Raw genomic sequence first — 24,299 nt, forward strand, 5'->3', positions numbered from 1 at the left:
AGACACAGCTTCGAGTTTCTCTTCATTGTCGCATAAATCTTTCGCCTTTTACTAAAGATTTCCGTGGAGGGGAACTTTCGAGTGACCTGTATTTTTGGGTGCTCTGCTCACTGCAGAGCTACATCGAAATGTCAAGAGCAGAATCAGTTTGACCGTCCGCCAGCATGCTGCGAGAGGGCTTGCCACTGGTCATCGTCTGAATGGGCACTCTCTGCGTTTGACCACTTCGTGTTTATTTAGCCGGATGGGAAGGCAGCGTTTTCTTGTACGTGACGGGATGCAAATTCTTGAAGGCTCTCTTTAGTGACGGGTCCAAACAAAGATCTCATCTGCTCCTCTAGCCCTATCGGCGACTCGTGCACTTCGAGCCTTCTTACTGACGGCGCAAGTTGCTGAATGCCTGCTGCGTTGGTGGTATAGTGGTGAGCATAGCTGCCTTCCAAGCAGTTGACCCGGGTTCGATTCCCGGCCAACGCATGTCCTTTGGCTCGGGCTGACGTCGAAGCCAGAACTTCCCTCCCTCGTGACACTGTGCCTCCCCCAAAACTTTGTGGATGGCAATAATAATCGGATGGACCATTGATAGCTGAAGTCGCATAACACTTGCAACACTACCCGTAGCAGGGGTCATTGGTTTTGGACTCTTTTTTTTTTTTTTTTTTTTTTTAAATTGCGCTTTAAAACAAAAGTATTGTGTCAATGCAACTGAACAACATTAATTAGGAACACAGTGCGTCAATAAAGCTGCTGACTTCCGCCTGCGTTGGTGGTATAGTGGTGAGCATAGCTGCCTTCCAAGCAGTTGACCCGGGTTCGATTCCCGGCCAACGCATGTCCTTTGGCTCGGGCTGACGTCGAAGCAGAACTCCTTCTGTGACCTGCGACTCCAACCAAACATTTTGGATGGATCGTTCGGAAGACGAAAAGAACCAGCTCTCCCCGTCGGGGAATCGAACCCCGGTCTTCCGCGTGACAGGCGGAGATACTGTCCACTATACTAACGAGGAGCCGTGCATGCTGCCGTTTCTCCCCCAACCGACGGCACTGCACTGACATAACTAAACAATGCATGGCTTCTTCTGACGCAGACCCAGCCCTAGCACCGTAAAATTTCTGATGGACCCATCATTAGCTGAAGTCGCATAACACTTGGAACACTACCCGTAGCAGGGGTCATTGTTTGGACTCTTTTTTTTTTTTTTTTTTTTTAAATTGCGCTTTAAACAAAAAGTATTGCGTCAATGCAACTGAACAACATTAATTAGGAACACAGTGCGTCAAAAAGCAAAATGACAGTTAAAGGCATTTCGTTATTGAACTCTTTGATGACATCATTCAGCTAAGTTCAGTTTTAAATAGTATCTGTGCAATAATTTGCAATCAAGTCAACGATATCTCTGTACATGAAGTGTCCCAAGCTCCGCCTGCCAGAGGCGACAGAGGCAAGAAACCAAAACTCGATCGGTGAAAAGATGGAGAAAAAACCCGGTGAGAAACCAGGCTCAGTCGGGGAGACAGTTCTCCCCTTGTCAGACGAAACCAGTAGATCAGCTCCAGGCTGCAGGAATGTCAGACTGTGCAGAAGAATCATCTGTTTCCTGTGGTCTTGTCCAGGTGGTCTTTACAGGGGATTTGTATCTGCGGCTCATCTAGTTTTCACGGTCTCCGCTGTGTTTCTGGGCCATAGAGGTCCTTTCTAGGTGTTGATCCACCATCTTCTCTGGATACGGACTGGATCCGGGTGACTGAAGCGGATACAGACTGGATCTGGTGGCTACGGTGACCTCGGAATAAGGGATTTCTTTAAAAGACTTTTTTTTTCATATAAGATTTTATCCAACTTTTCAGATAGAGGCATGAGAAAGAGATTGCCTTGATTGGGCTTTTGGTTATTGGTGGGCCGAGGGGACTTTTTTGAGTTTTACTCCTCCGTTTTGGAGTGGGGGGGGGGGGTGCTGACGAAACACATGTGGGCAGGCGTTGTCACCCTTGATGACCCTTGGCGAGCGTAGTAGTTTAACAGAGGCAGCGCACAGGCCCGAGCGTTTGGAGACACAGCTCGAGTTTCTCTTCATTGTCGCATAAATCTTTCGCCTTTTACTAAAGATTTCCGTGGAGGGGAACTTTTTCGAGTGACCTGTATTTTTGGGTGCTCTGCTCACTGCAGAGCTACATCGAAATGTCAAGAGCAGAATCAGTTTGACCGTCTGCCAGCATGCTGCGAGAGGGCTTGCCACTGGTCATCGTCTGAATGGGCACTCTCTGCGTTTGACCACTTCGTGTTTATTTAGCCGGATGGGAAGGCAGCGTTTTCTTGTACGTGACGGGATGCAAATTCTTGAAGGCTCTCTTTAGTGACGGGTCCAAACAAAGATCTCATCTGCTCCTCTAGCCCTATCGGCGACTCGTGCACTTCGAGCCTTCTTAGTGACGGCGCAAGTTGCTGAATGCCTACTGCGTTGGTGGTATAGTGGTGAGCATAGCTGCCTTCCAAGCAGTTGACCCGGGTTCGATTCCCGGCCAACGCATGTCCTTTGGCTCGGGCTGACGTCGAAGCAGAACTCCCTCTGTGACCTGTGCCTCCACCCAAAACTTTTGGATGGAATAATATCGGATGGACCCATCATTAGCTGAAGTCGCATAACACTTGCAACACTACCCGTAGCAGGGGTCATTGTTTGGACTCTTTTTTTTTTTTTTTTTTTTTTAAATTGCGCTTTAAACAAAAAGTATTGTGTCAATGCAACTGAACAACATTAATTAGGAACACAGTGCGTCAATAAAGCTGCTGACTTCCGCCTGCGTTGGTGGTATAGTGGTGAGCATAGCTGCCTTCCAAGCAGTTGACCCGGGTTCGATTCCCGGCCAACGCATGTCCTTTGGCTCGGGCTGACGTCGAAGCAGAACTCCTTCTGTGACCTGCGACTCCAACCAAACATTTTGGATGGATCGTTCGGAAGACGAAAAGAACCAGCTCTCCCCGTCGGGGAATCGAACCCCGGTCTTCCGCGTGACAGGCGGAGATACTGTCCACTATACTAACGAGGAGCCGTGCATGCTGCCGTTTCTCCCCCAACCGACGGCACTGCACTGACATAACTAAACAATGCATGGCTTCTTCTGACGCAGACCCAGCCCTAGCACCGTAAAATTTCTGATGGACCCATCATTAGCTGAAGTCGCATAACACTTGGAACACTACCCGTAGCAGGGGTCATTGTTTGGACTCTTTTTTTTTTTTTTTTTTTTTTAAATTGCGCTTTAAACAAAAAGTATTGCGTCAATGCAACTGAACAACATTAATTAGGAACACAGTGCGTCAAAAAGCAAAATGACAGTTAAAGGCATTTCGTTATTGAACTCTTTGATGACATCATTCAGCTAAGTTCAGTTTTAAATAGTATCTGTGCAATAATTTGCAATCAAGTCAACGATATCTCTGTACATGAAGTGTCCCAAGCTCCGCCTGCCAGAGGCGACAGAGGCAAGAAACCAAAACTCGATCGGTGAAAAGATGGAGAAAAAACCCGGTGAGAAACCAGGCTCAGTCGGGGAGACAGTTCTCCCCTTGTCAGACGAAACCAGTAGATCAGCTCCAGGCTGCAGGAATGTCAGACTGTGCAGAAGAATCATCTGTTTCCTGTGGTCTTGTCCAGGTGGTCTTTACAGGGGATTTGTATCTGCGGCTCATCTAGTTGTCACGGTCTCCGCTGTGTTTCTGGGCCATAGAGGTCCTTTCTAGGTGTTGATCCACCATCTTCTCTGGATACGGACTGGATCCGGGTGACTGAAGCGGATACAGACTGGATCTGGTGGCTACGGTGACCTCGGAATAAGGGATTTCTTTAAAAGACTTTTTTTTTCATATAAGATTTTATCCAACTTTTCAGATAGAGGCATGAGAAAGAGATTGCCTTGATTGGGCTTTTGGTTATTGGTGGGCCGAGGGGACTTTTTTGAGTTTTACTCCTCCGTTTTGGAGTGGGGGGGGGGGGTGCTGACGAAACACATGTGGGCAGGCGTTGTCACCCTTGATGACCCTTGGCGAGCGTAGTAGTTTAACAGAGGCAGCGCACAGGCCCGAGCGTTTGGAGACACAGCTCGAGTTTCTCTTCATTGTCGCATAAATCTTTCGCCTTTTACTAAAGATTTCCGTGGAGGGGAACTTTTGCGAGTGACCTGTATTTTTGGGTGCTCTGCTCACTGCAGAGCTACATCGAAATGTCAAGAGCAGAATCAGTTTGACCGTCCGCCAGCATGCTGCGAGAGGGCTTGCCACTGGTCATCGTCTGAATGGGCACTCTCTGCGTTTGACCACTTCGTGTTTATTTAGCCGGATGGGAAGGCAGCGTTTTCTTGTACGTGACGGGATGCAAATTCTTGAAGGCTCTCTTTAGTGACGGGTCCAAACAAAGATCTCATCTGCTCCTCTAGCCCTATCGGCGACTCGTGCACTTCGAGCCTTCTTAGTGACGGCGCAAGTTGCTGAATGCCTGCTGCGTTGGTGGTATAGTGGTGAGCATAGCTGCCTTCCAAGCAGTTGACCCGGGTTCGATTCCCGGCCAACGCATGTCCTTTGGCTCGGGCTGACGTCGAAGCAGAACTCCCTCTGTGACCTGTGCCTCCACCCAAAACTTTTGGATGGAATAATATCGGATGGACCCATCATTAGCTGAAGTCGCATAACACTTGCAACACTACCCGTAGCAGGGGTCATTGTTTGGACTCTTTTTTTTTTTTTTTTTTTTTTAAATTGCGCTTTAAACAAAAAGTATTGTGTCAATGCAACTGAACAACATTAATTAGGAACACAGTGCGTCAATAAAGCTGCTGACTTCCACCTGCGTTGGTGGTATAGTGGTGAGCATAGCTGCCTTCCAAGCAGTTGACCCGGGTTCGATTCCCGGCCAACGCATGTCCTTTGGCTCGGGCTGACGTCGAAGCAGAACTCCTTCTGTGACCTGCGACTCCAACCAAACATTTTGGATGGATCGTTCGGAAGACGAAAAGAACCAGCTCTCCCCGTCGGGGAATCGAACCCCGGTCTTCCGCGTGACAGGCGGAGATACTGTCCACTATACTAACGAGGAGCCGTGCATGCTGCCGTTTCTCCCCCAACCGACGGCACTGCACTGACATAACTAAACAATGCATGGCTTCTTCTGACGCAGACCCAGCCCTAGCACCGTAAAATTTCTGATGGACCCATCATTAGCTGAAGTCGCATAACACTTGGAACACTACCCGTAGCAGGGGTCATTGTTTGGACTCTTTTTTTTTTTTTTTTTTTTTTTAAATTGCGCTTTAAACAAAAAGTATTGCGTCAATGCAACTGAACAACATTAATTAGGAACACAGTGCGTCAAAAAGCAAAATGACAGTTAAAGGCATTTCGTTATTGAACTCTTTGATGACATCATTCAGCTAAGTTCAGTTTTAAATAGTATCTGTGCAATAATTTGCAATCAAGTCAACGATATCTCTGTACATGAAGTGTCCCAAGCTCCGCCTGCCAGAGGCGACAGAGGCAAGAAACCAAAACTCGATCGGTGAAAAGATGGAGAAAAAACCCGGTGAGAAACCAGGCTCAGTCGGGGAGACAGTTCTCCCCTTGTCAGACGAAACCAGTAGATCAGCTCCAGGCTGCAGGAATGTCAGACTGTGCAGAAGAATCATCTGTTTCCTGTGGTCTTGTCCAGGTGGTCTTTACAGGGGATTTGTATCTGCGGCTCATCTAGTTGTCACGGTCTCCGCTGTGTTTCTGGGCCATAGAGGTCCTTTCTAGGTGTTGATCCACCATCTTCTCTGGATACGGACTGGATCCGGGTGACTGAAGCGGATACAGACTGGATCTGGTGGCTACGGTGACCTCGGAATAAGGGATTTCTTTAAAAGACTTTTTTTTTCATATAAGATTTTATCCAACTTTTCAGATAGAGGCATGAGAAAGAGATTGCCTTGATTGGGCTTTTGGTTATTGGTGGGCCGAGGGGACTTTTTTGAGTTTTACTCCTCCGTTTTGGAGTGGGGGGGGGGGGGTGCTGACGAAACACATGTGGGCAGGCGTTGTCACCCTTGATGACCCTTGGCGAGCGTAGTAGTTTAACAGAGGCAGCGCACAGGCCCGAGCGTTTGGAGACACAGCTCGAGTTTCTCTTCATTGTCGCATAAATCTTTCGCCTTTTACTAAAGATTTCCGTGGAGGGGAACTTTTGCGAGTGACCTGTATTTTTGGGTGCTCTGCTCACTGCAGAGCTACATCGAAATGTCAAGAGCAGAATCAGTTTGACCGTCCGCCAGCATGCTGCGAGAGGGCTTGCCACTGGTCATCGTCTGAATGGGCACTCTCTGCGTTTGACCACTTCGTGTTTATTTAGCCGGATGGGAAGGCAGCGTTTTCTTGTACGTGACGGGATGCAAATTCTTGAAGGCTCTCTTTAGTGACGGGTCCAAACAAAGATCTCATCTGCTCCTCTAGCCCTATCGGCGACTCGTGCACTTCGAGCCTTCTTAGTGACGGCGCAAGTTGCTGAATGCCTGCTGCGTTGGTGGTATAGTGGTGAGCATAGCTGCCTTCCAAGCAGTTGACCCGGGTTCGATTCCCGGCCAACGCATGTCCTTTGGCTCGGGCTGACGTCGAAGCAGAACTCCCTCTGTGACCTGTGCCTCCACCCAAAACTTTTGGATGGAATAATATCGGATGGACCCATCATTAGCTGAAGTCGCATAACACTTGCAACACTACCCGTAGCAGGGGTCATTGTTTGGACTCTTTTTTTTTTTTTTTTTTTTTTTAAATTGCGCTTTAAACAAAAAGTATTGTGTCAATGCAACTGAACAACATTAATTAGGAACACAGTGCGTCAATAAAGCTGCTGACTTCCACCTGCGTTGGTGGTATAGTGGTGAGCATAGCTGCCTTCCAAGCAGTTGACCCGGGTTCGATTCCCGGCCAACGCATGTCCTTTGGCTCGGGCTGACGTCGAAGCAGAACTCCTTCTGTGACCTGCGACTCCAACCAAACATTTTGGATGGATCGTTCGGAAGACGAAAAGAACCAGCTCTCCCCGTCGGGGAATCGAACCCCGGTCTTCCGCGTGACAGGCGGAGATACTGTCCACTATACTAACGAGGAGCCGTGCATGCTGCCGTTTCTCCCCCAACCGACGGCACTGCACTGACATAACTAAACAATGCATGGCTTCTTCTGACGCAGACCCAGCCCTAGCACCGTAAAATTTCTGATGGACCCATCATTAGCTGAAGTCGCATAACACTTGGAACACTACCCGTAGCAGGGGTCATTGTTTGGACTCTTTTTTTTTTTTTTTTTTTTTTAAATTGCGCTTTAAACAAAAAGTATTGCGTCAATGCAACTGAACAACATTAATTAGGAACACAGTGCGTCAAAAAGCAAAATGACAGTTAAAGGCATTTCGTTATTGAACTCTTTGATGACATCATTCAGCTAAGTTCAGTTTTAAATAGTATCTGTGCAATAATTTGCAATCAAGTCAACGATATCTCTGTACATGAAGTGTCCCAAGCTCCGCCTGCCAGAGGCGACAGAGGCAAGAAACCAAAACTCGATCGGTGAAAAGATGGAGAAAAAACCCGGTGAGAAACCAGGCTCAGTCGGGGAGACAGTTCTCCCCTTGTCAGACGAAACCAGTAGATCAGCTCCAGGCTGCAGGAATGTCAGACTGTGCAGAAGAATCATCTGTTTCCTGTGGTCTTGTCCAGGTGGTCTTTACAGGGGATTTGTATCTGCGGCTCATCTAGTTGTCACGGTCTCCGCTGTGTTTCTGGGCCATAGAGGTCCTTTCTAGGTGTTGATCCACCATCTTCTCTGGATACGGACTGGATCCGGGTGACTGAAGCGGATACAGACTGGATCTGGTGGCTACGGTGACCTCGGAATAAGGGATTTCTTTAAAAGACTTTTTTTTTCATATAAGATTTTATCCAACTTTTCAGATAGAGGCATGAGAAAGAGATTGCCTTGATTGGGCTTTTGGTTATTGGTGGGCCGAGGGGACTTTTTTGAGTTTTACTCCTCCGTTTTGGAGTGGGGGGGGGGGGTGCTGACGAAACACATGTGGGCAGGCGTTGTCACCCTTGATGACCCTTGGCGAGCGTAGTAGTTTAACAGAGGCAGCGCACAGGCCCGAGCGTTTGGAGACACAGCTCGAGTTTCTCTTCATTGTCGCATAAATCTTTCGCCTTTTACTAAAGATTTCCGTGGAGGGGAACTTTTGCGAGTGACCTGTATTTTTGGGTGCTCTGCTCACTGCAGAGCTACATCGAAATGTCAAGAGCAGAATCAGTTTGACCGTCCGCCAGCATGCTGCGAGAGGGCTTGCCACTGGTCATCGTCTGAATGGGCACTCTCTGCGTTTGACCACTTCGTGTTTATTTAGCCGGATGGGAAGGCAGCGTTTTCTTGTACGTGACGGGATGCAAATTCTTGAAGGCTCTCTTTAGTGACGGGTCCAAACAAAGATCTCATCTGCTCCTCTAGCCCTATCGGCGACTCGTGCACTTCGAGCCTTCTTAGTGACGGCGCAAGTTGCTGAATGCCTGACTGCGTTGGTGGTATAGTGGTGAGCATAGCTGCCTTCCAAGCAGTTGACCCGGGTTCGATTCCCGGCCAACGCATGTCCTTTGGCTCGGGCTGACGTCGAAGCAGAACTCCCTCTGTGACCTGTGCCTCCACCCAAAACTTTTGGATGGAATAATATCGGATGGACCCATCATTAGCTGAAGTCGCATAACACTTGCAACACTACCCGTAGCAGGGGTCATTGTTTGGACTCTTTTTTTTTTTTTTTTTTTTTTTAAATTGCGCTTTAAACAAAAAGTATTGTGTCAATGCAACTGAACAACATTAATTAGGAACACAGTGCGTCAATAAAGCTGCTGACTTCCGCCTGCGTTGGTGGTATAGTGGTGAGCATAGCTGCCTTCCAAGCAGTTGACCCGGGTTCGATTCCCGGCCAACGCATGTCCTTTGGCTCGGGCTGACGTCGAAGCAGAACTCCTTCTGTGACCTGCGACTCCAACCAAACATTTTGGATGGATCGTTCGGAAGACGAAAAGAACCAGCTCTCCCCGTCGGGGAATCGAACCCCGGTCTTCCGCGTGACAGGCGGAGATACTGTCCACTATACTAACGAGGAGCCGTGCATGCTGCCGTTTCTCCCCCAACCGACGGCACTGCACTGACATAACTAAACAATGCATGGCTTCTTCTGACGCAGACCCAGCCCTAGCACCGTAAAATTTCTGATGGACCCATCATTAGCTGAAGTCGCATAACACTTGGAACACTACCCGTAGCAGGGGTCATTGTTTGGACTCTTTTTTTTTTTTTTTTTTTTTTAAATTGCGCTTTAAACAAAAAGTATTGCGTCAATGCAACTGAACAACATTAATTAGGAACACAGTGCGTCAAAAAGCAAAATGACAGTTAAAGGCATTTCGTTATTGAACTCTTTGATGACATCATTCAGCTAAGTTCAGTTTTAAATAGTATCTGTGCAATAATTTGCAATCAAGTCAACGATATCTCTGTACATGAAGTGTCCCAAGCTCCGCCTGCCAGAGGCGACAGAGGCAAGAAACCAAAACTCGATCGGTGAAAAGATGGAGAAAAAACCCGGTGAGAAACCAGGCTCAGTCGGGGAGACAGTTCTCCCCTTGTCAGACGAAACCAGTAGATCAGCTCCAGGCTGCAGGAATGTCAGACTGTGCAGAAGAATCATCTGTTTCCTGTGGTCTTGTCCAGGTGGTCTTTACAGGGGATTTGTATCTGCGGCTCATCTAGTTGTCACGGTCTCCGCTGTGTTTCTGGGCCATAGAGGTCCTTTCTAGGTGTTGATCCACCATCTTCTCTGGATACGGACTGGATCCGGGTGACTGAAGCGGATACAGACTGGATCTGGTGGCTACGGTGACCTCGGAATAAGGGATTTCTTTAAAAGACTTTTTTTTTCATATAAGATTTTATCCAACTTTTCAGATAGAGGCATGAGAAAGAGATTGCCTTGATTGGGCTTTTGGTTATTGGTGGGCCGAGGGGACTTTTTTGAGTTTTACTCCTCCGTTTTGGAGTGGGGGGGGGGGGTGCTGACGAAACACATGTGGGCAGGCGTTGTCACCCTTGATGACCCTTGGCGAGCGTAGTAGTTTAACAGAGGCAGCGCACAGGCCCGAGCGTTTGGAGACACAGCTCGAGTTTCTCTTCATTGTCGCATAAATCTTTCGCCTTTTACTAAAGATTTCCGTGGAGGGGAACTTTTGCGAGTGACCTGTATTTTTGGGTGCTCTGCTCACTGCAGAGCTACATCGAAATGTCAAGAGCAGAATCAGTTTGACCGTCCGCCAGCATGCTGCGAGAGGGCTTGCCACTGGTCATCGTCTGAATGGGCACTCTCTGCGTTTGACCACTTCGTGTTTATTTAGCCGGATGGGAAGGCAGCGTTTTCTTGTACGTGACGGGATGCAAATTCTTGAAGGCTCTCTTTAGTGACGGGTCCAAACAAAGATCTCATCTGCTCCTCTAGCCCTATCGGCGACTCGTGCACTTCGAGCCTTCTTAGTGACGGCGCAAGTTGCTGAATGCCTACTGCGTTGGTGGTATAGTGGTGAGCATAGCTGCCTTCCAAGCAGTTGACCCGGGTTCGATTCCCGGCCAACGCATGTCCTTTGGCTCGGGCTGACGTCGAAGCAGAACTCCCTCTGTGACCTGTGCCTCCACCCAAAACTTTTGGATGGAATAATATCGGATGGACCCATCATTAGCTGAAGTCGCATAACACTTGCAACACTACCCGTAGCAGGGGTCATTGTTTGGACTCTTTTTTTTTTTTTTTTTTTTTTAAATTGCGCTTTAAACAAAAAGTATTGTGTCAATGCAACTGAACAACATTAATTAGGAACACAGTGCGTCAATAAAGCTGCTGACTTCCGCCTGCGTTGGTGGTATAGTGGTGAGCATAGCTGCCTTCCAAGCAGTTGACCCGGGTTCGATTCCCGGCCAACGCATGTCCTTTGGCTCGGGCTGACGTCGAAGCAGAACTCCTTCTGTGACCTGCGACTCCAACCAAACATTTTGGATGGATCGTTCGGAAGACGAAAAGAACCAGCTCTCCCCGTCGGGGAATCGAACCCCGGTCTTCCGCGTGACAGGCGGAGATACTGTCCACTATACTAACGAGGAGCCGTGCATGCTGCCGTTTCTCCCCCAACCGACGGCACTGCACTGACATAACTAAACAATGCATGGCTTCTTCTGACGCAGACCCAGCCCTAGCACCGTAAAATTTCTGATGGACCCATCATTAGCTGAAGTCGCATAACACTTGGAACACTACCCGTAGCAGGGGTCATTGTTTGGACTCTTTTTTTTTTTTTTTTTTTTTAAATTGCGCTTTAAACAAAAAGTATTGCGTCAATGCAACTGAACAACATTAATTAGGAACACAGTGCGTCAAAAAGCAAAATGACAGTTAAAGGCATTTCGTTATTGAACTCTTTGATGACATCATTCAGCTAAGTTCAGTTTTAAATAGTATCTGTGCAATAATTTGCAATCAAGTCAACGATATCTCTGTACATGAAGTGTCCCAAGCTCCGCCTGCCAGAGGCGACAGAGGCAAGAAACCAAAACTCGATCGGTGAAAAGATGGAGAAAAAACCCGGTGAGAAACCAGGCTCAGTCGGGGAGACAGTTCTCCCCTTGTCAGACGAAACCAGTAGATCAGCTCCAGGCTGCAGGAATGTCAGACTGTGCAGAAGAATCATCTGTTTCCTGTGGTCTTGTCCAGGTGGTCTTTACAGGGGATTTGTATCTGCGGCTCATCTAGTTTTCACGGTCTCCGCTGTGTTTCTGGGCCATAGAGGTCCTTTCTAGGTGTTGATCCACCATCTTCTCTGGATACGGACTGGATCCGGGTGACTGAAGCGGATACAGACTGGATCTGGTGGCTACGGTGACCTCGGAATAAGGGATTTCTTTAAAAGACTTTTTTTTCATATAAGATTTTATCCAACTTTTCAGATAGAGGCATGAGAAAGAGATTGCCTTGATTGGGCTTTTGGTTATTGGTGGGCCGAGGGGACTTTTTTGAGTTTTACTCCTCCGTTTTGGAGTGGGGGGGGGGGGGGTGCTGACGAAACACATGTGGGCAGGCGTTGTCACCCTTGATGACCCTTGGCGAGCGTAGTAGTTTAACAGAGGCAGCGCACAGGCCCGAGCGTTTGGAGACACAGCTCGAGTTTCTCTTCATTGTCGCATAAATCTTTCGCCTTTTACTAAAGATTTCCGTGGAGGGGAACTTTTGCGAGTGACCTGTATTTTTGGGTGCTCTGCTCACTGCAGAGCTACATCGAAATGTCAAGAGCAGAATCAGTTTGACCGTCCGCCAGCATGCTGCGAGAGGGCTTGCCACTGGTCATCGTCTGAATGGGCACTCTCTGCGTTTGACCACTTCGTGTTTATTTAGCCGGATGGGAAGGCAGCGTTTTCTTGTACGTGACGGGATGCAAATTCTTGAAGGCTCTCTTTAGTGACGGGTCCAAACAAAGATCTCATCTGCTCCTCTAGCCCTATCGGCGACTCGTGCACTTCGAGCCTTCTTAGTGACGGCGCAAGTTGCTGAATGCCTACTGCGTTGGTGGTATAGTGCATAGCTGCCTTCCAAGCAGTTGACCCGGGTTCGATTCCCGGCCAACGCATGTCCTTTGGCTCGGGCTGACGTCGAAGCAGAACTCCCTCTGTGACCTGTGCCTCCACCCAAAACTTTTGGATGGAATAATATCGGATGGACCCATCATTAGCTGAAGTCGCATAACACTTGCAACACTACCCGTAGCAGGGGTCATTGTTTGGACTCTTTTTTTTTTTTTTTTTTTTTTAAATTGCGCTTTAAACAAAAAGTATTGTGTCAATGCAACTGAACAACATTAATTAGGAACACAGTGCGTCAATAAAGCTGCTGACTTCCGCCTGCGTTGGTGGTATAGTGGTGAGCATAGCTGCCTTCCAAGCAGTTGACCCGGGTTCGATTCCCGGCCAACGCATGTCCTTTGGCTCGGGCTGACGTCGAAGCAGAACTCCTTCTGTGACCTGCGACTCCAACCAAACATTTTGGATGGATCGTTCGGAAGACGAAAAGAACCAGCTCTCCCCGTCGGGGAATCGAACCCCGGTCTTCCGCGTGACAGGCGGAGATACTGTCCACTATACTAACGAGGAGCCGTGCATGCTGCCGTTTCTCCCCCAACCGACGGCACTGCACTGACATAACTAAACAATGCATGGCTTCTTCTGACGCAGACCCAGCCCTAGCACCGTAAAATTTCTGATGGACCCATCATTAGCTGAAGTCGCATAACACTTGGAACACTACCCGTAGCAGGGGTCATTGTTTGGACTCTTTTTTTTTTTTTTTTTTTTTAAATTGCGCTTTAAACAAAAAGTATTGCGTCAATGCAACTGAACAACATTAATTAGGAACACAGTGCGTCAAAAAGCAAAATGACAGTTAAAGGCATTTCGTTATTGAACTCTTTGATGACATCATTCAGCTAAGTTCAGTTTTAAATAGTATCTGTGCAATAATTTGCAATCAAGTCAACGATATCTCTGTACATGAAGTGTCCCAAGCTCCGCCTGCCAGAGGCGACAGAGGCAAGAAACCAAAACTCGATCGGTGAAAAGATGGAGAAAAAACCCGGTGAGAAACCAGGCTCAGTCGGGGAGACAGTTCTCCCCTTGTCAGACGAAACCAGTAGATCAGCTCCAGGCTGCAGGAATGTCAGACTGTGCAGAAGAATCATCTGTTTCCTGTGGTCTTGTCCAGGTGGTCTTTACAGGGGATTTGTATCTGCGGCTCATCTAGTTTTCACGGTCTCCGCTGTGTTTCTGGGCCATAGAGGTCCTTTCTAGGTGTTGATCCACCATCTTCTCTGGATACGGACTGGATCCGGGTGACTGAAGCGGATACAGACTGGATCTGGTGGCTACGGTGACCTCGGAATAAGGGATTTCTTTAAAAGACTTTTTTTTTCATATAAGATTTTATCCAACTTTTCAGATAGAGGCATGAGAAAGAGATTGCCTTGATTGGGCTTTTGGTTATTGGTGGGCCGAGGGGACTTTTTTGAGTTTTACTCCTCCGTTTTGGAGTGGGGGGGGGGGGGTGCTGACGAAACACATGTGGGCAGGCGTTGTCACCCTTGATGACCCTTGGCGAGCGTAGTAGTTTAACAGAGGCAGCGCACAGGCCCGAGCGTTTGGAGACACAGCTCGAGTTTCTCTTCATTGTCGCATAAATCTTTCGCCTTTTACTAAAGATTTCCGTGGAGGGGAACTTTTCGAGTGACCTGTATTTTTGGGTGCTCTGCTCACTGCAGAGCTACATCGAAATGTCAAGAGCAGAATCAGTTTGACCGTCCGCCAGCATGCTGCGAGAGGGCTTGCCACTGGTCATCGTCTGAATGGGCACTCTCTGCGTTTGACCACTTCGTGTTTATTTAGCCGGATGGGAAGGCAGCGTTTTCTTGTACGTGACGGGATGCAAATTCTTGAAGGCTCTCTTTAGTGACGGGTCCAAACAAAGATCTCATCTGCTCCTCTAGCCCTATCGGCGACTCGTGCACTTCGAGCCTTCTTAGTGACGGCGCAAGTTGCTGAATGCCTACTGCGTTGGTGGTATAGTGGTGAGCATAGCTGCCTTCCAAGCAGTTGACCCGGGTTCGATTCCCGGCCAACGCATGTCCTTTGGCTCGGGCTGACGTCGAAGCAGAACTCCCTCTGTGACCTGTGCCTCCACCCAAAACTTTTGGATGGAATAATATCGGATGGACCCATCATTAGCTGAAGTCGCATAACACTTGCAACACTACCCGTAGCAGGGGTCATTGTTTGGACTCTTTTTTTTTTTTTTTTTTTTTTTAAATTGCGCTTTAAACAAAAAGTATTGTGTCAATGCAACTGAACAACATTAATTAGGAACACAGTGCGTCAATAAAGCTGCTGACTTCCGCCTGCGTTGGTGGTATAGTGGTGAGCATAGCTGCCTTCCAAGCAGTTGACCCGGGTTCGATTCCCGGCCAACGCATGTCCTTTGGCTCGGGCTGACGTCGAAGCAGAACTCCTTCTGTGACCTGCGACTCCAACCAAACATTTTGGATGGATCGTTCGGAAGACGAAAAGAACCAGCTCTCCCCGTCGGGGAATCGAACCCCGGTCTTCCGCGTGACAGGCGGAGATACTGTCCACTATACTAACGAGGAGCCGTGCATGCTGCCGTTTCTCCCCCAACCGACGGCACTGCACTGACATAACTAAACAATGCATGGCTTCTTCTGACGCAGACCCAGCCCTAGCACCGTAAAATTTCTGATGGACCCATCATTAGCTGAAGTCGCATAACACTTGGAACACTACCCGTAGCAGGGGTCATTGTTTGGACTCTTTTTTTTTTTTTTTTTTTTTTAAATTGCGCTTTAAACAAAAAGTATTGCGTCAATGCAACTGAACAACATTAATTAGGAACACAGTGCGTCAAAAAGCAAAATGACAGTTAAAGGCATTTCGTTATTGAACTCTTTGATGACATCATTCAGCTAAGTTCAGTTTTAAATAGTATCTGTGCAATAATTTGCAATCAAGTCAACGATATCTCTGTACATGAAGTGTCCCAAGCTCCGCCTGCCAGAGGCGACAGAGGCAAGAAACCAAAACTCGATCGGTGAAAAGATGGAGAAAAAACCCGGTGAGAAACCAGGCTCAGTCGGGGAGACAGTTCTCCCCTTGTCAGACGAAACCAGTAGATCAGCTCCAGGCTGCAGGAATGTCAGACTGTGCAGAAGAATCATCTGTTTCCTGTGGTCTTGTCCAGGTGGTCTTTACAGGGGATTTGTATCTGCGGCTCATCTAGTTGTCACGGTCTCCGCTGTGTTTCTGGGCCATAGAGGTCCTTTCTAGGTGTTGATCCACCATCTTCTCTGGATACGGACTGGATCCGGGTGACTGAAGCGGATACAGACTGGATCTGGTGGCTACGGTGACCTCGGAATAAGGGATTTCTTTAAAAGACTTTTTTTTCATATAAGATTTTATCCAACTTTTCAGATAGAGGCATGAGAAAGAGATTGCCTTGATTGGGCTTTTGGTTATTGGTGGGCCGAGGGGACTTTTTTGAGTTTTACTCCTCCGTTTTGGAGTGGGGGGGGGGGTGCTGACGAAACACATTTGGGCAGGCGTTGTCACCCTTGATGACCCTTGGCGAGCGTAGTAGTTTAACAGAGGCAGCGCACAGGCCCGAGCGTTTGGAGACACAGCTCGAGTTTCTCTTCATTGTCGCATAAATCTTTCGCCTTTTACTAAAGATTTCCGTGGAGGGGAACTTTTTCGAGTGACCTGTATTTTTGGGTGCTCTGCTCACTGCAGAGCTACATCGAAATGTCAAGAGCAGAATCAGTTTGACCGTCTGCCAGCATGCTGCGAGAGGGCTTGCCACTGGTCATCGTCTGAATGGGCACTCTCTGCGTTTGACCACTTCGTGTTTATTTAGCCGGATGGGAAGGCAGCGTTTTCTTGTACGTGACGGGATGCAAATTCTTGAAGGCTCTCTTTAGTGACGGGTCCAAACAAAGATCTCATCTGCTCCTCTAGCCCTATCGGCGACTCGTGCACTTCGAGCCTTCTTAGTGACGGCGCAAGTTGCTGAATGCCTACTGCGTTGGTGGTATAGTGGTGAGCATAGCTGCCTTCCAAGCAGTTGACCCGGGTTCGATTCCCGGCCAACGCATGTCCTTTGGCTCGGGCTGACGTCGAAGCAGAACTCCCTCTGTGACCTGTGCCTCCACCCAAAACTTTTGGATGGAATAAAATCAGATGGACCCATCATTAGCTGAAGTCGCATAACACTTGCAACACTACCCGTAGCAGGGGTCATTGTTTGGAATCTTTTTTTTTTTTAAATTGCGCTTTAAACAAAAAGTATTGCGTCAATGCAACTGAACAACATTAATTAGGAACACAGTGCGTCAAAAAGCAAAATGACAGTTAAAGGCATTTAGTTATTGAACTCTTTGATGACATCATTCAGCTAAGTTCAGTTTTAAATAGTATCTGTGCAATAATTTGCAATCAAGTCAACGATATCTCTGTACATGAAGTGTCCCAAGCTCCGCCTGCCAGAGTCGCCTCTGGCAGGCGGAGCTTGGGACACTTCATGTACAGAGGCAGAGGCAGAGGCAAGAAACCAAAACTCGATCGGTGAAAAGATGGAGAAAAAACCCGGTGAGAAACCAGGCTCAGTCGGGGAGACAGTTCTCCCCTTGTCAGACGAAACCAGTAGATCAGCTCCAGGCTGCAGGAATGTCAGACTGTGCAGAAGAATCATCTGTTTCCTGTGGTCTTGTCCAGGTGGTCTTTACAGGGGATTTGTATCTGCGGCTCATCTAGTTGTCACGGTCTCCGCTGTGTTTCTGGGCCATAGAGGTCCTTTCTAGGTGTTGATCCACCATCTTCTCTGGATACGGACTGGATCCGGGTGACTGAAGCGGATACAGACTGGATCTGGTGGCTACGGTGACCTCGGAATAAGGGATTTCTTTAAAAGCCTTTTTTTTTCATATAAGATTTTATCCAACTTTTCAGATAGAGGCATGAGAAAGAGATTGCCTTGATTGGGCTTTTGGTTATTGGTGGGCCGAGGGGACTTTTTTGAGTTTTACTCCTCCGTTTTGGAGTGGGGGGGGGTGCTGACGAAACACATGTGGGCAGGCGTTGTCACCCTTGATGACCCTTGGCGAGCGTAGTAGTTTAACAGAGGCAGCGCACAGGCCCGAGCGTTTGGAGACACAGCTCGAGTTTCTCTTCATTGTCGCATAAATCTTTCGCCTTTTACTAAAGATTTCCGTGGAGGGGAACTTTTTCGAGTGACCTGTATTTTTGGGTGCTCTGTTCACTGCAGAGCTACATCAAAATGTCAAGAGCAGAATCAGTTTGACCGTCTGCCAGCATGCTGCGAGAGGGCTTGCCACTGGTCATCGTCTGAATGGGCACTCTCTGCGTTTGACCACTTCGTGTTTATTTAGCCGGATGGGAAGGCAGCGTTTTCTTGTACGTGACGGGATGCAAATTCTTGAAGGCTCTCTTTAGTGACGGGTCCAAACAAAGATCTCATCTGCTCCTCTAGCCCTATCGGCGACTCGTGCACTTCGAGCCTTCTTAGTGACGGCGCAAGTTGCTGAATGCCTACTGCGTTGGTGGTATAGTGGTGAGCATAGCTGCCTTCCAAGCAGTTGACCCGGGTTCGATTCCCTACCAACGCATGTCCTTTGGCTCGGGCTGACGTCGAAGCAGAACTCCCTCTGTGACCTGTGCCTCCACCCAAAACTTTTGGATGGAATAAAATCGGATGGACCCATCATTAGCTGAAGTCGCATAACACTTGGAACACTACCCGTAGCAGGGGTCATTGTTTGGACTCTTTTTTTTTTTTTTTTTTTTTTTAATTGCGCTTTAAACAAAAAGTATTGCGTCAATGCAACTGAACAACATTAATTAGGAACACAGTGCGTCAAAAAGCAAAATGACAGTTAAAGGCATTTCGTTATTGAACTCTTTGATGACATCATTCAGCTAAGTTCAGTTTTAAATAGTATCTGTGCAATAATTTGCAATCAAGTCAACGATATCTCTGTACATGAAGTGTCCCAAGCTCCGCCTGCCAGAGGCGACAGAGGCAAGAAACCAAAACTCGATCGGTGAAAAGATGGAGAAAAAACCCGGCGAGAAACCAGGCTCAGTCGGGGAGACAGTTCTCCCCTTGTCAGACGAAACCAGTAGATCAGCTCCAGGCTGCAGGAATGTCAGACTGTGCAGAATGAATCATCTGTTTCCTGTGGTCTTGTCCAGGTGGTCTTTACAGGGGATTTGTATCTGCGGCTCATCTAGTTTTCACGGTCTCCGCTGTGTTTCTGGGCCATAGAGGTCCTTTCTAGGTGTTGATCCACCATCTTCTCTGGATACGGACTGGATCCGGGTGACTGAAGCGGATACAGACTGGATCTGGTGGCTACGGTGACCTCGGAATAAGGGATTTCTTTAAAAGACTTTTTTTTCATATAAGATTTTATCCAACTTTTCAGATAGAGGCATGAGAAAGAGATTGCCTTGATTGGGCTTTTGGTTATTGGTGGGCCGAGGGGACTTTTTTGAGTTTTACTCCTCCGTTTTGGAGTGGGGGGGGGGGGGGGGGGTGCTGACGAAACACATGTGGGCAGGCGTTGTCACCCTTGATGACCCTTGGCGAGCGTAGTAGTTTAACAGAGGGAGCGCACAGGCCCGAGCGTTTGGAGACACAGCTCGAGTTTCTCTTCATTGTCGCATAAATCTTTCGCCTTTTACTAAAGATTTCCGTGGAGTGGAACTTTTTCGAGTGACCTGTATTTTTGGGTGCTCTGCTCACTGCAGAGCTACATCGAAATGTCAAGAGCAGAATCCGTTTGACCGTCTGCCAGCATGCTGCGAGAGGGCTTGCCACTGGTCATCGTCTGAATGGGCACTCTCTGCGTTTGACCACTTCGTGTTTATTTAGCCGGATGGGAAGGCAGCGTTTTCTTGTACGTGACGGGATGCAAATTCTTGAAGGCTCTCTTTAGTGACGGGTCCAAACAAAGATCTCATCTGCTCCTCTAGCCCTATCGGCGACTCGTGCACTTCGAGCCTTCTTAGTGACGGCGCAAGTTGCTGAATGCCTACTGCGTTGGTGGTATAGTGGTGAGCATAGCTGCCTTCCAAGCAGTTGACCCGGGTTCGATTCCCGGCCAACGCATGTCCTTTGGCTCGGGCTGACGTCGAAGCAGAACTCCCTCTGTGACCTGTGCCTCCACCCAAAACTTTTGGATGGAATAAAATCGGATGGACCCATCATTAGCTGAAGTCGCATAACACTTGCAACACTACCCGTAGCAGGGGTCATTGTTTGGAATCTTTTTTTTTTTTAAATTGCGCTTTAAACAAAAAGTATTGCGTCAATGCAACTGAACAACATTAATTAGGAACACAGTGCGTCAAAAAGCAAAATGACAGTTAAAGGCATTTAGTTATTGAACTCTTTGATGACATCATTCAGCTAAGTTCAGTTTTAAATAGTATCTGTGCAATAATTTGCAATCAAGTCAACGATATCTCTGTACATGAAGTGTCCCAAGCTCCGCCTGCCAGAGTCGCCTCTGGCAGGCGGAGCTTGGGACACTTCATGTACAGAGGCAGAGGCAGAGGCAAGAAACCAAAACTCGATCGGTGAAAAGATGGAGAAAAAACCCGGTGAGAAACCAGGCTCAGTCGGGGAGACAGTTCTCCCCTTGTCAGACGAAACCAGTAGATCAGCTCCAGGCTGCAGGAATGTCAGACTGTGCAGAAGAATCATCTGTTTCCTGTGGTCTTGTCCAGGTGGTCTTTACAGGGGATTTGTATCTGCGGCTCATCTAGTTGTCACGGTCTCCGCTGTGTTTCTGGGCCATAGAGGTCCTTTCTAGGTGTTGATCCACCATCTTCTCTGGATACGGACTGGATCCGGGTGACTGAAGCGGATACAGACTGGATCTGGTGGCTACGGTGACCTCGGAATAAGGGATTTCTTTAAAAGCCTTTTTTTTCATATAAGATTTTATCCAACTTTTCAGATAGAGGCATGAGAAAGAGATTGCCTTGATTGGGCTTTTGGTTATTGGTGGGCCGAGGGGACTTTTTTGAGTTTTACTCCTCCGTTTTGGAGTGGGGGGGGGGTGCTGACGAAACACATGTGGGCAGGCGTTGTCACCCTTGATGACCCTTGGCGAGCGTAGTAGTTTAACAGAGGCAGCGCACAGGCCCGAGCGTTTGGAGACACAGCTCGAGTTTCTCTTCATTGTCGCATAAATCTTTCGCCTTTTACTAAAGATTTCCGTGGAGGGGAACTTTTTCGAGTGACCTGTATTTTTGGGTGCTCTGTTCACTGCAGAGCTACATCGAAATGTCAAGAGCAGAATCCGTTTGACCGTCTGCCAGCATGCTGCGAGAGGGCTTGCCACTGGTCATCGTCTGAATGGGCACTCTCTGCGTTTGACCACTTCGTGTTTATTTAGCCGGATGGGAAGGCAGCGTTTTCTTGTACGTGACGGGATGCAAATTCTTGAAGGCTCTCTTTAGTGACGGGTCCAAACAAAGATCTCATCTGCTCCTCTAGCCCTATCGGCGACTCGTGCACTTCGAGCCTTCTTAGTGACGGCGCAAGTTGCTGAATGCCTACTGCGTTGGTGGTATAGTGGTGAGCATAGCTGCCTTCCAAGCAGTTGACCCGGGTTCGATTCCCGGCCAACGCATGTCCTTTGGCTCGGGCTGACGTCGAAGCAGAACTCCCTCTGTGACCTGTGCCTCCACCCAAAACTTTTGGATGGAATAAAATCGGATGGACCCATCATTAGCTGAAGTCGCATAACACTTGCAACACTACCCGTAGCAGGGGTCATTGTTTGGAATCTTTTTTTTTTTTAAATTGCGCTTTAAACAAAAAGTATTGCGTCAATGCAACTGAACAACATTAATTAGGAACACAGTGCGTCAAAAAGCAAAATGACAGTTAAAGGCATTTAGTTATTGAACTCTTTGATGACATCATTCAGCTAAGTTCAGTTTTAAATAGTATCTGTGCAATAATTTGCAATCAAGTCAACGATATCTCTGTACATGAAGTGTCCCAAGCTCCGCCTGCCAGAGTCGCCTCTGGCAGGCGGAGCTTGGGACACTTCATGTACAGAGGCAGAGGCAGAGGCAAGAAACCAAAACTCGATCGGTGAAAAGATGGAGAAAAAACCCGGTGAGAAACCAGGCTCAGTCGGGGAGACAGTTCTCCCCTTGTCAGACGAAACCAGTAGATCAGCTCCAGGCTGCAGGAATGTCAGACTGTGCAGAAGAATCATCTGTTTCCTGTGGTCTTGTCCAGGTGGTCTTTACAGGGGATTTGTATCTGCGGCTCATCTAGTTGTCACGGTCTCCGCTGTGTTTCTGGGCCATAGAGGTCCTTTCTAGGTGTTGATCCACCATCTTCTCTGGATACGGACTGGATCCGGGTGACTGAAGCGGATACAGACTGGATCTGGTGGCTACGGTGACCTCGGAATAAGGGATTTCTTTAAAAGCCTTTTTTTTTCATATAAGATTTTATCCAACTTTTCAGATAGAGGCATGAGAAAGAGATTGCCTTGATTGGGCTTTTGGTTATTGGTGGGCCGAGGGGACTTTTTTGAGTTTTACTCCTCCGTTTTGGAGTGGGGGGGGGTGCTGACGAAACACATGTGGGCAGGCGTTGTCACCCTTGATGACCCTTGGCGAGCGTAGTAGTTTAACAGAGGCAGCGCACAGGCCCGAGCGTTTGGAGACACAGCTCGAGTTTCTCTTCATTGTCGCATAAATCTTTCGCCTTTTACTAAAGATTTCCGTGGAGGGGAACTTTTTCGAGTGACCTGTATTTTTGGGTGCTCTGTTCACTGCAGAGCTACATCAAAATGTCAAGAGCAGAATCAGTTTGACCGTCTGCCAGCATGCTGCGAGAGGGCTTGCCACTGGTCATCGTCTGAATGGGCACTCTCTGCGTTTGACCACTTCGTGTTTATTTAGCCGGATGGGAAGGCAGCGTTTTCTTGTACGTGACGGGATGCAAATTCTTGAAGGCTCTCTTTAGTGACGGGTCCAAACAAAGATCTCATCTGCTCCTCTAGCCCTATCGGCGACTCGTGCACTTCGAGCCTTCTTAGTGACGGCGCAAGTTGCTGAATGCCTACTGCGTTGGTGGTATAGTGGTGAGCATAGCTGCCTTCCAAGCAGTTGACCCGGGTTCGATTCCCGGCCAACGCATGTCCTTTGGCTCGGGCTGACGTCGAAGCAGAACTCCCTCTGTGACCTGTGCCTCCACCCAAAACTTTTGGATGGAATAATATCGGGTGGACCCATCATTAGCTGAAGTCGCATAACACTTGCAACACTACCCGTAGCAGGGGTCATTGTTTGGACTCTTTTTTTTTTTTCTTTTTTTTTTTTAAATTGCACTTTAAACAAAAAGTATTGTGTCAATGCAACTGAACAACATTAATTAGGAACAGAGTGCGTCAATAAAGCTGCTGACTTCCGCCTGCGTTGGTGGTATAGTGGTGAGCATAGCTGCCTTCCAAGCAGTTGACCCGGGTTCGATTCCCGGCCAACGCATGTCCTTTGGCTCGGGCTGACGTCGAAGCAGAACTCCTTCTGTGACCTGCGACTCCAACCAAACATTTTGGATGGATCGTTCGGAAGACGATAAGAACCAGCTCTCCCCGTCGGGGAATCGAACCCCGGTCTTCCGCGTGACAGGCGGAGATACTGTCCACTATACTAACGAGGAGCCGTGCATGCTGCCGTTTCTCCCCCAACCGACGGCACTGCACTGACATAACTAAACAATGCATGGCTTCTTCTGACGCAGACCCAGCCCTAGCACCGTAAAATTTCTGATGGACCCATCATTAGCTGAAGTCGCATAACACTTGGAACACTACCCGTAGCAGGGGTCATTGTTTGGACTCTTTTTTTTTTTTTTTTTTTTTTAAATTGCGCTTTAAACAAAAAGTATTGCGTCAATGCAACTGAACAACATTAATTAGGAACACAGTGCGTCAAAAAGCAAAATGACAGTTAAAGGCATTTCGTTATTGAACTCTTTGATGACATCATTCAGCTAAGTTCAGTTTTAAATAGTATCTGTGCAATAATTTGCAATCAAGTCAACGATATCTCTGTACATGAAGTGTCCCAAGCTCCGCCTGCCAGAGGCGACAGAGGCAAGAAACCAAAACTCGATCGGTGAAAAGATGGAGAAAAAACCCGGCGAGAAACCAGGCTCAGTCGGGGAGACAGTTCTCCCCTTGTCAGACGAAACCAGTAGATCAGCTCCAGGCTGCAGGAACGTCAGACTGTGCAGAATGAATCATCTGTTTCCTGTGGTCTTGTCCAGGTGGTCTTTACAGGGGATTTGTATCTGCGGCTCATCTAGTTTTCACGGTCTCCGCTGTGTTTCTGGGCCATAGAGGTCCTTTCTAGGTGTTGATCCACCATCTTCTCTGGATACGGACTGGATCCGGGTGACTGAAGCGGATACAGACTGGATCTGGTGGCTACGGTGACCTCGGAATAAGGGATTTCTTTAAAAGACTTTTTTTTCATATAAGATTTTATCCAACTTTTCAGATAGAGGCATGAGAAA

At 48.0% G+C, this 24,299-nt stretch overlaps 42 non-coding genes across 42 annotated transcripts; 33 read left to right on the forward strand and 9 right to left on the reverse strand.

Moving 5' to 3' along the window:
- Window positions 1-8: 8 nt before the first annotated feature.
- Window positions 9-120, forward strand: LOC113089046 (U5 spliceosomal RNA). Its single transcript, XR_003286358.1, has one exon. It is a non-coding gene; the product is annotated as a U5 spliceosomal RNA (small nuclear RNA).
- A 285-nt stretch (window positions 121-405) lies between these two features.
- trnag-ucc (transfer RNA glycine (anticodon UCC)) lies at window positions 406-477 on the forward strand. Its single transcript has one exon. It is a non-coding gene; the product is annotated as a tRNA-Gly (tRNA).
- A 283-nt stretch (window positions 478-760) lies between these two features.
- On the forward strand, window positions 761-832 carry trnag-ucc (transfer RNA glycine (anticodon UCC)). Its single transcript has one exon. It is a non-coding gene; the product is annotated as a tRNA-Gly (tRNA).
- A 103-nt stretch (window positions 833-935) lies between these two features.
- On the reverse strand, window positions 936-1,007 carry trnad-guc (transfer RNA aspartic acid (anticodon GUC)). Its single transcript has one exon. It is a non-coding gene; the product is annotated as a tRNA-Asp (tRNA).
- A 1,049-nt stretch (window positions 1,008-2,056) lies between these two features.
- LOC113089047 (U5 spliceosomal RNA) lies at window positions 2,057-2,171 on the forward strand. Its single transcript, XR_003286359.1, has one exon. It is a non-coding gene; the product is annotated as a U5 spliceosomal RNA (small nuclear RNA).
- A 285-nt stretch (window positions 2,172-2,456) lies between these two features.
- Window positions 2,457-2,528, forward strand: trnag-ucc (transfer RNA glycine (anticodon UCC)). The gene has a single exon. It is a non-coding gene; the product is annotated as a tRNA-Gly (tRNA).
- Window positions 2,529-2,801: 273 nt separating this feature from the next.
- trnag-ucc (transfer RNA glycine (anticodon UCC)) lies at window positions 2,802-2,873 on the forward strand. The gene has a single exon. It is a non-coding gene; the product is annotated as a tRNA-Gly (tRNA).
- A 103-nt stretch (window positions 2,874-2,976) lies between these two features.
- trnad-guc (transfer RNA aspartic acid (anticodon GUC)) lies at window positions 2,977-3,048 on the reverse strand. The gene has a single exon. It is a non-coding gene; the product is annotated as a tRNA-Asp (tRNA).
- Window positions 3,049-4,098: 1,050 nt separating this feature from the next.
- LOC113089026 (U5 spliceosomal RNA) lies at window positions 4,099-4,213 on the forward strand. Its single transcript, XR_003286339.1, has one exon. It is a non-coding gene; the product is annotated as a U5 spliceosomal RNA (small nuclear RNA).
- A 285-nt stretch (window positions 4,214-4,498) lies between these two features.
- On the forward strand, window positions 4,499-4,570 carry trnag-ucc (transfer RNA glycine (anticodon UCC)). Its single transcript has one exon. It is a non-coding gene; the product is annotated as a tRNA-Gly (tRNA).
- Window positions 4,571-4,843: 273 nt separating this feature from the next.
- On the forward strand, window positions 4,844-4,915 carry trnag-ucc (transfer RNA glycine (anticodon UCC)). Its single transcript has one exon. It is a non-coding gene; the product is annotated as a tRNA-Gly (tRNA).
- Window positions 4,916-5,018: 103 nt separating this feature from the next.
- On the reverse strand, window positions 5,019-5,090 carry trnad-guc (transfer RNA aspartic acid (anticodon GUC)). The gene has a single exon. It is a non-coding gene; the product is annotated as a tRNA-Asp (tRNA).
- Window positions 5,091-6,142: 1,052 nt separating this feature from the next.
- On the forward strand, window positions 6,143-6,257 carry LOC113089027 (U5 spliceosomal RNA). The gene has a single exon (XR_003286340.1). It is a non-coding gene; the product is annotated as a U5 spliceosomal RNA (small nuclear RNA).
- Window positions 6,258-6,542: 285 nt separating this feature from the next.
- Window positions 6,543-6,614, forward strand: trnag-ucc (transfer RNA glycine (anticodon UCC)). The gene has a single exon. It is a non-coding gene; the product is annotated as a tRNA-Gly (tRNA).
- Window positions 6,615-6,888: 274 nt separating this feature from the next.
- On the forward strand, window positions 6,889-6,960 carry trnag-ucc (transfer RNA glycine (anticodon UCC)). The gene has a single exon. It is a non-coding gene; the product is annotated as a tRNA-Gly (tRNA).
- Window positions 6,961-7,063: 103 nt separating this feature from the next.
- On the reverse strand, window positions 7,064-7,135 carry trnad-guc (transfer RNA aspartic acid (anticodon GUC)). Its single transcript has one exon. It is a non-coding gene; the product is annotated as a tRNA-Asp (tRNA).
- A 1,050-nt stretch (window positions 7,136-8,185) lies between these two features.
- Window positions 8,186-8,300, forward strand: LOC113089028 (U5 spliceosomal RNA). The gene has a single exon (XR_003286341.1). It is a non-coding gene; the product is annotated as a U5 spliceosomal RNA (small nuclear RNA).
- Window positions 8,301-8,586: 286 nt separating this feature from the next.
- trnag-ucc (transfer RNA glycine (anticodon UCC)) lies at window positions 8,587-8,658 on the forward strand. Its single transcript has one exon. It is a non-coding gene; the product is annotated as a tRNA-Gly (tRNA).
- Window positions 8,659-8,932: 274 nt separating this feature from the next.
- trnag-ucc (transfer RNA glycine (anticodon UCC)) lies at window positions 8,933-9,004 on the forward strand. Its single transcript has one exon. It is a non-coding gene; the product is annotated as a tRNA-Gly (tRNA).
- A 103-nt stretch (window positions 9,005-9,107) lies between these two features.
- On the reverse strand, window positions 9,108-9,179 carry trnad-guc (transfer RNA aspartic acid (anticodon GUC)). The gene has a single exon. It is a non-coding gene; the product is annotated as a tRNA-Asp (tRNA).
- Window positions 9,180-10,229: 1,050 nt separating this feature from the next.
- Window positions 10,230-10,344, forward strand: LOC113089029 (U5 spliceosomal RNA). The gene has a single exon (XR_003286342.1). It is a non-coding gene; the product is annotated as a U5 spliceosomal RNA (small nuclear RNA).
- Window positions 10,345-10,629: 285 nt separating this feature from the next.
- On the forward strand, window positions 10,630-10,701 carry trnag-ucc (transfer RNA glycine (anticodon UCC)). Its single transcript has one exon. It is a non-coding gene; the product is annotated as a tRNA-Gly (tRNA).
- A 273-nt stretch (window positions 10,702-10,974) lies between these two features.
- Window positions 10,975-11,046, forward strand: trnag-ucc (transfer RNA glycine (anticodon UCC)). The gene has a single exon. It is a non-coding gene; the product is annotated as a tRNA-Gly (tRNA).
- A 103-nt stretch (window positions 11,047-11,149) lies between these two features.
- trnad-guc (transfer RNA aspartic acid (anticodon GUC)) lies at window positions 11,150-11,221 on the reverse strand. Its single transcript has one exon. It is a non-coding gene; the product is annotated as a tRNA-Asp (tRNA).
- A 1,050-nt stretch (window positions 11,222-12,271) lies between these two features.
- On the forward strand, window positions 12,272-12,386 carry LOC113089030 (U5 spliceosomal RNA). Its single transcript, XR_003286343.1, has one exon. It is a non-coding gene; the product is annotated as a U5 spliceosomal RNA (small nuclear RNA).
- A 625-nt stretch (window positions 12,387-13,011) lies between these two features.
- trnag-ucc (transfer RNA glycine (anticodon UCC)) lies at window positions 13,012-13,083 on the forward strand. The gene has a single exon. It is a non-coding gene; the product is annotated as a tRNA-Gly (tRNA).
- Window positions 13,084-13,186: 103 nt separating this feature from the next.
- trnad-guc (transfer RNA aspartic acid (anticodon GUC)) lies at window positions 13,187-13,258 on the reverse strand. The gene has a single exon. It is a non-coding gene; the product is annotated as a tRNA-Asp (tRNA).
- A 1,051-nt stretch (window positions 13,259-14,309) lies between these two features.
- Window positions 14,310-14,422, forward strand: LOC113089044 (U5 spliceosomal RNA). Its single transcript, XR_003286356.1, has one exon. It is a non-coding gene; the product is annotated as a U5 spliceosomal RNA (small nuclear RNA).
- Window positions 14,423-14,707: 285 nt separating this feature from the next.
- Window positions 14,708-14,779, forward strand: trnag-ucc (transfer RNA glycine (anticodon UCC)). The gene has a single exon. It is a non-coding gene; the product is annotated as a tRNA-Gly (tRNA).
- Window positions 14,780-15,053: 274 nt separating this feature from the next.
- trnag-ucc (transfer RNA glycine (anticodon UCC)) lies at window positions 15,054-15,125 on the forward strand. Its single transcript has one exon. It is a non-coding gene; the product is annotated as a tRNA-Gly (tRNA).
- Window positions 15,126-15,228: 103 nt separating this feature from the next.
- trnad-guc (transfer RNA aspartic acid (anticodon GUC)) lies at window positions 15,229-15,300 on the reverse strand. The gene has a single exon. It is a non-coding gene; the product is annotated as a tRNA-Asp (tRNA).
- A 1,048-nt stretch (window positions 15,301-16,348) lies between these two features.
- Window positions 16,349-16,463, forward strand: LOC113089048 (U5 spliceosomal RNA). Its single transcript, XR_003286360.1, has one exon. It is a non-coding gene; the product is annotated as a U5 spliceosomal RNA (small nuclear RNA).
- A 285-nt stretch (window positions 16,464-16,748) lies between these two features.
- On the forward strand, window positions 16,749-16,820 carry trnag-ucc (transfer RNA glycine (anticodon UCC)). Its single transcript has one exon. It is a non-coding gene; the product is annotated as a tRNA-Gly (tRNA).
- A 1,059-nt stretch (window positions 16,821-17,879) lies between these two features.
- Window positions 17,880-17,994, forward strand: LOC113089022 (U5 spliceosomal RNA). The gene has a single exon (XR_003286335.1). It is a non-coding gene; the product is annotated as a U5 spliceosomal RNA (small nuclear RNA).
- Window positions 17,995-19,384: 1,390 nt separating this feature from the next.
- Window positions 19,385-19,499, forward strand: LOC113089043 (U5 spliceosomal RNA). The gene has a single exon (XR_003286355.1). It is a non-coding gene; the product is annotated as a U5 spliceosomal RNA (small nuclear RNA).
- Window positions 19,500-19,784: 285 nt separating this feature from the next.
- trnag-ucc (transfer RNA glycine (anticodon UCC)) lies at window positions 19,785-19,856 on the forward strand. The gene has a single exon. It is a non-coding gene; the product is annotated as a tRNA-Gly (tRNA).
- A 1,059-nt stretch (window positions 19,857-20,915) lies between these two features.
- On the forward strand, window positions 20,916-21,030 carry LOC113089033 (U5 spliceosomal RNA). Its single transcript, XR_003286346.1, has one exon. It is a non-coding gene; the product is annotated as a U5 spliceosomal RNA (small nuclear RNA).
- A 285-nt stretch (window positions 21,031-21,315) lies between these two features.
- Window positions 21,316-21,387, forward strand: trnag-ucc (transfer RNA glycine (anticodon UCC)). Its single transcript has one exon. It is a non-coding gene; the product is annotated as a tRNA-Gly (tRNA).
- A 1,059-nt stretch (window positions 21,388-22,446) lies between these two features.
- LOC113089045 (U5 spliceosomal RNA) lies at window positions 22,447-22,561 on the forward strand. Its single transcript, XR_003286357.1, has one exon. It is a non-coding gene; the product is annotated as a U5 spliceosomal RNA (small nuclear RNA).
- A 285-nt stretch (window positions 22,562-22,846) lies between these two features.
- trnag-ucc (transfer RNA glycine (anticodon UCC)) lies at window positions 22,847-22,918 on the forward strand. Its single transcript has one exon. It is a non-coding gene; the product is annotated as a tRNA-Gly (tRNA).
- A 276-nt stretch (window positions 22,919-23,194) lies between these two features.
- On the forward strand, window positions 23,195-23,266 carry trnag-ucc (transfer RNA glycine (anticodon UCC)). Its single transcript has one exon. It is a non-coding gene; the product is annotated as a tRNA-Gly (tRNA).
- A 103-nt stretch (window positions 23,267-23,369) lies between these two features.
- On the reverse strand, window positions 23,370-23,441 carry trnad-guc (transfer RNA aspartic acid (anticodon GUC)). The gene has a single exon. It is a non-coding gene; the product is annotated as a tRNA-Asp (tRNA).
- Window positions 23,442-24,299: the final 858 nt, after the last annotated feature.

The sequence above is a fragment of the Carassius auratus genome, unplaced genomic scaffold (genome assembly GCF_003368295.1).
Source record: "Carassius auratus strain Wakin unplaced genomic scaffold, ASM336829v1 scaf_tig00048485, whole genome shotgun sequence".
Classification (NCBI taxonomy): Eukaryota; Metazoa; Chordata; class Actinopteri; order Cypriniformes; family Cyprinidae; genus Carassius; species Carassius auratus.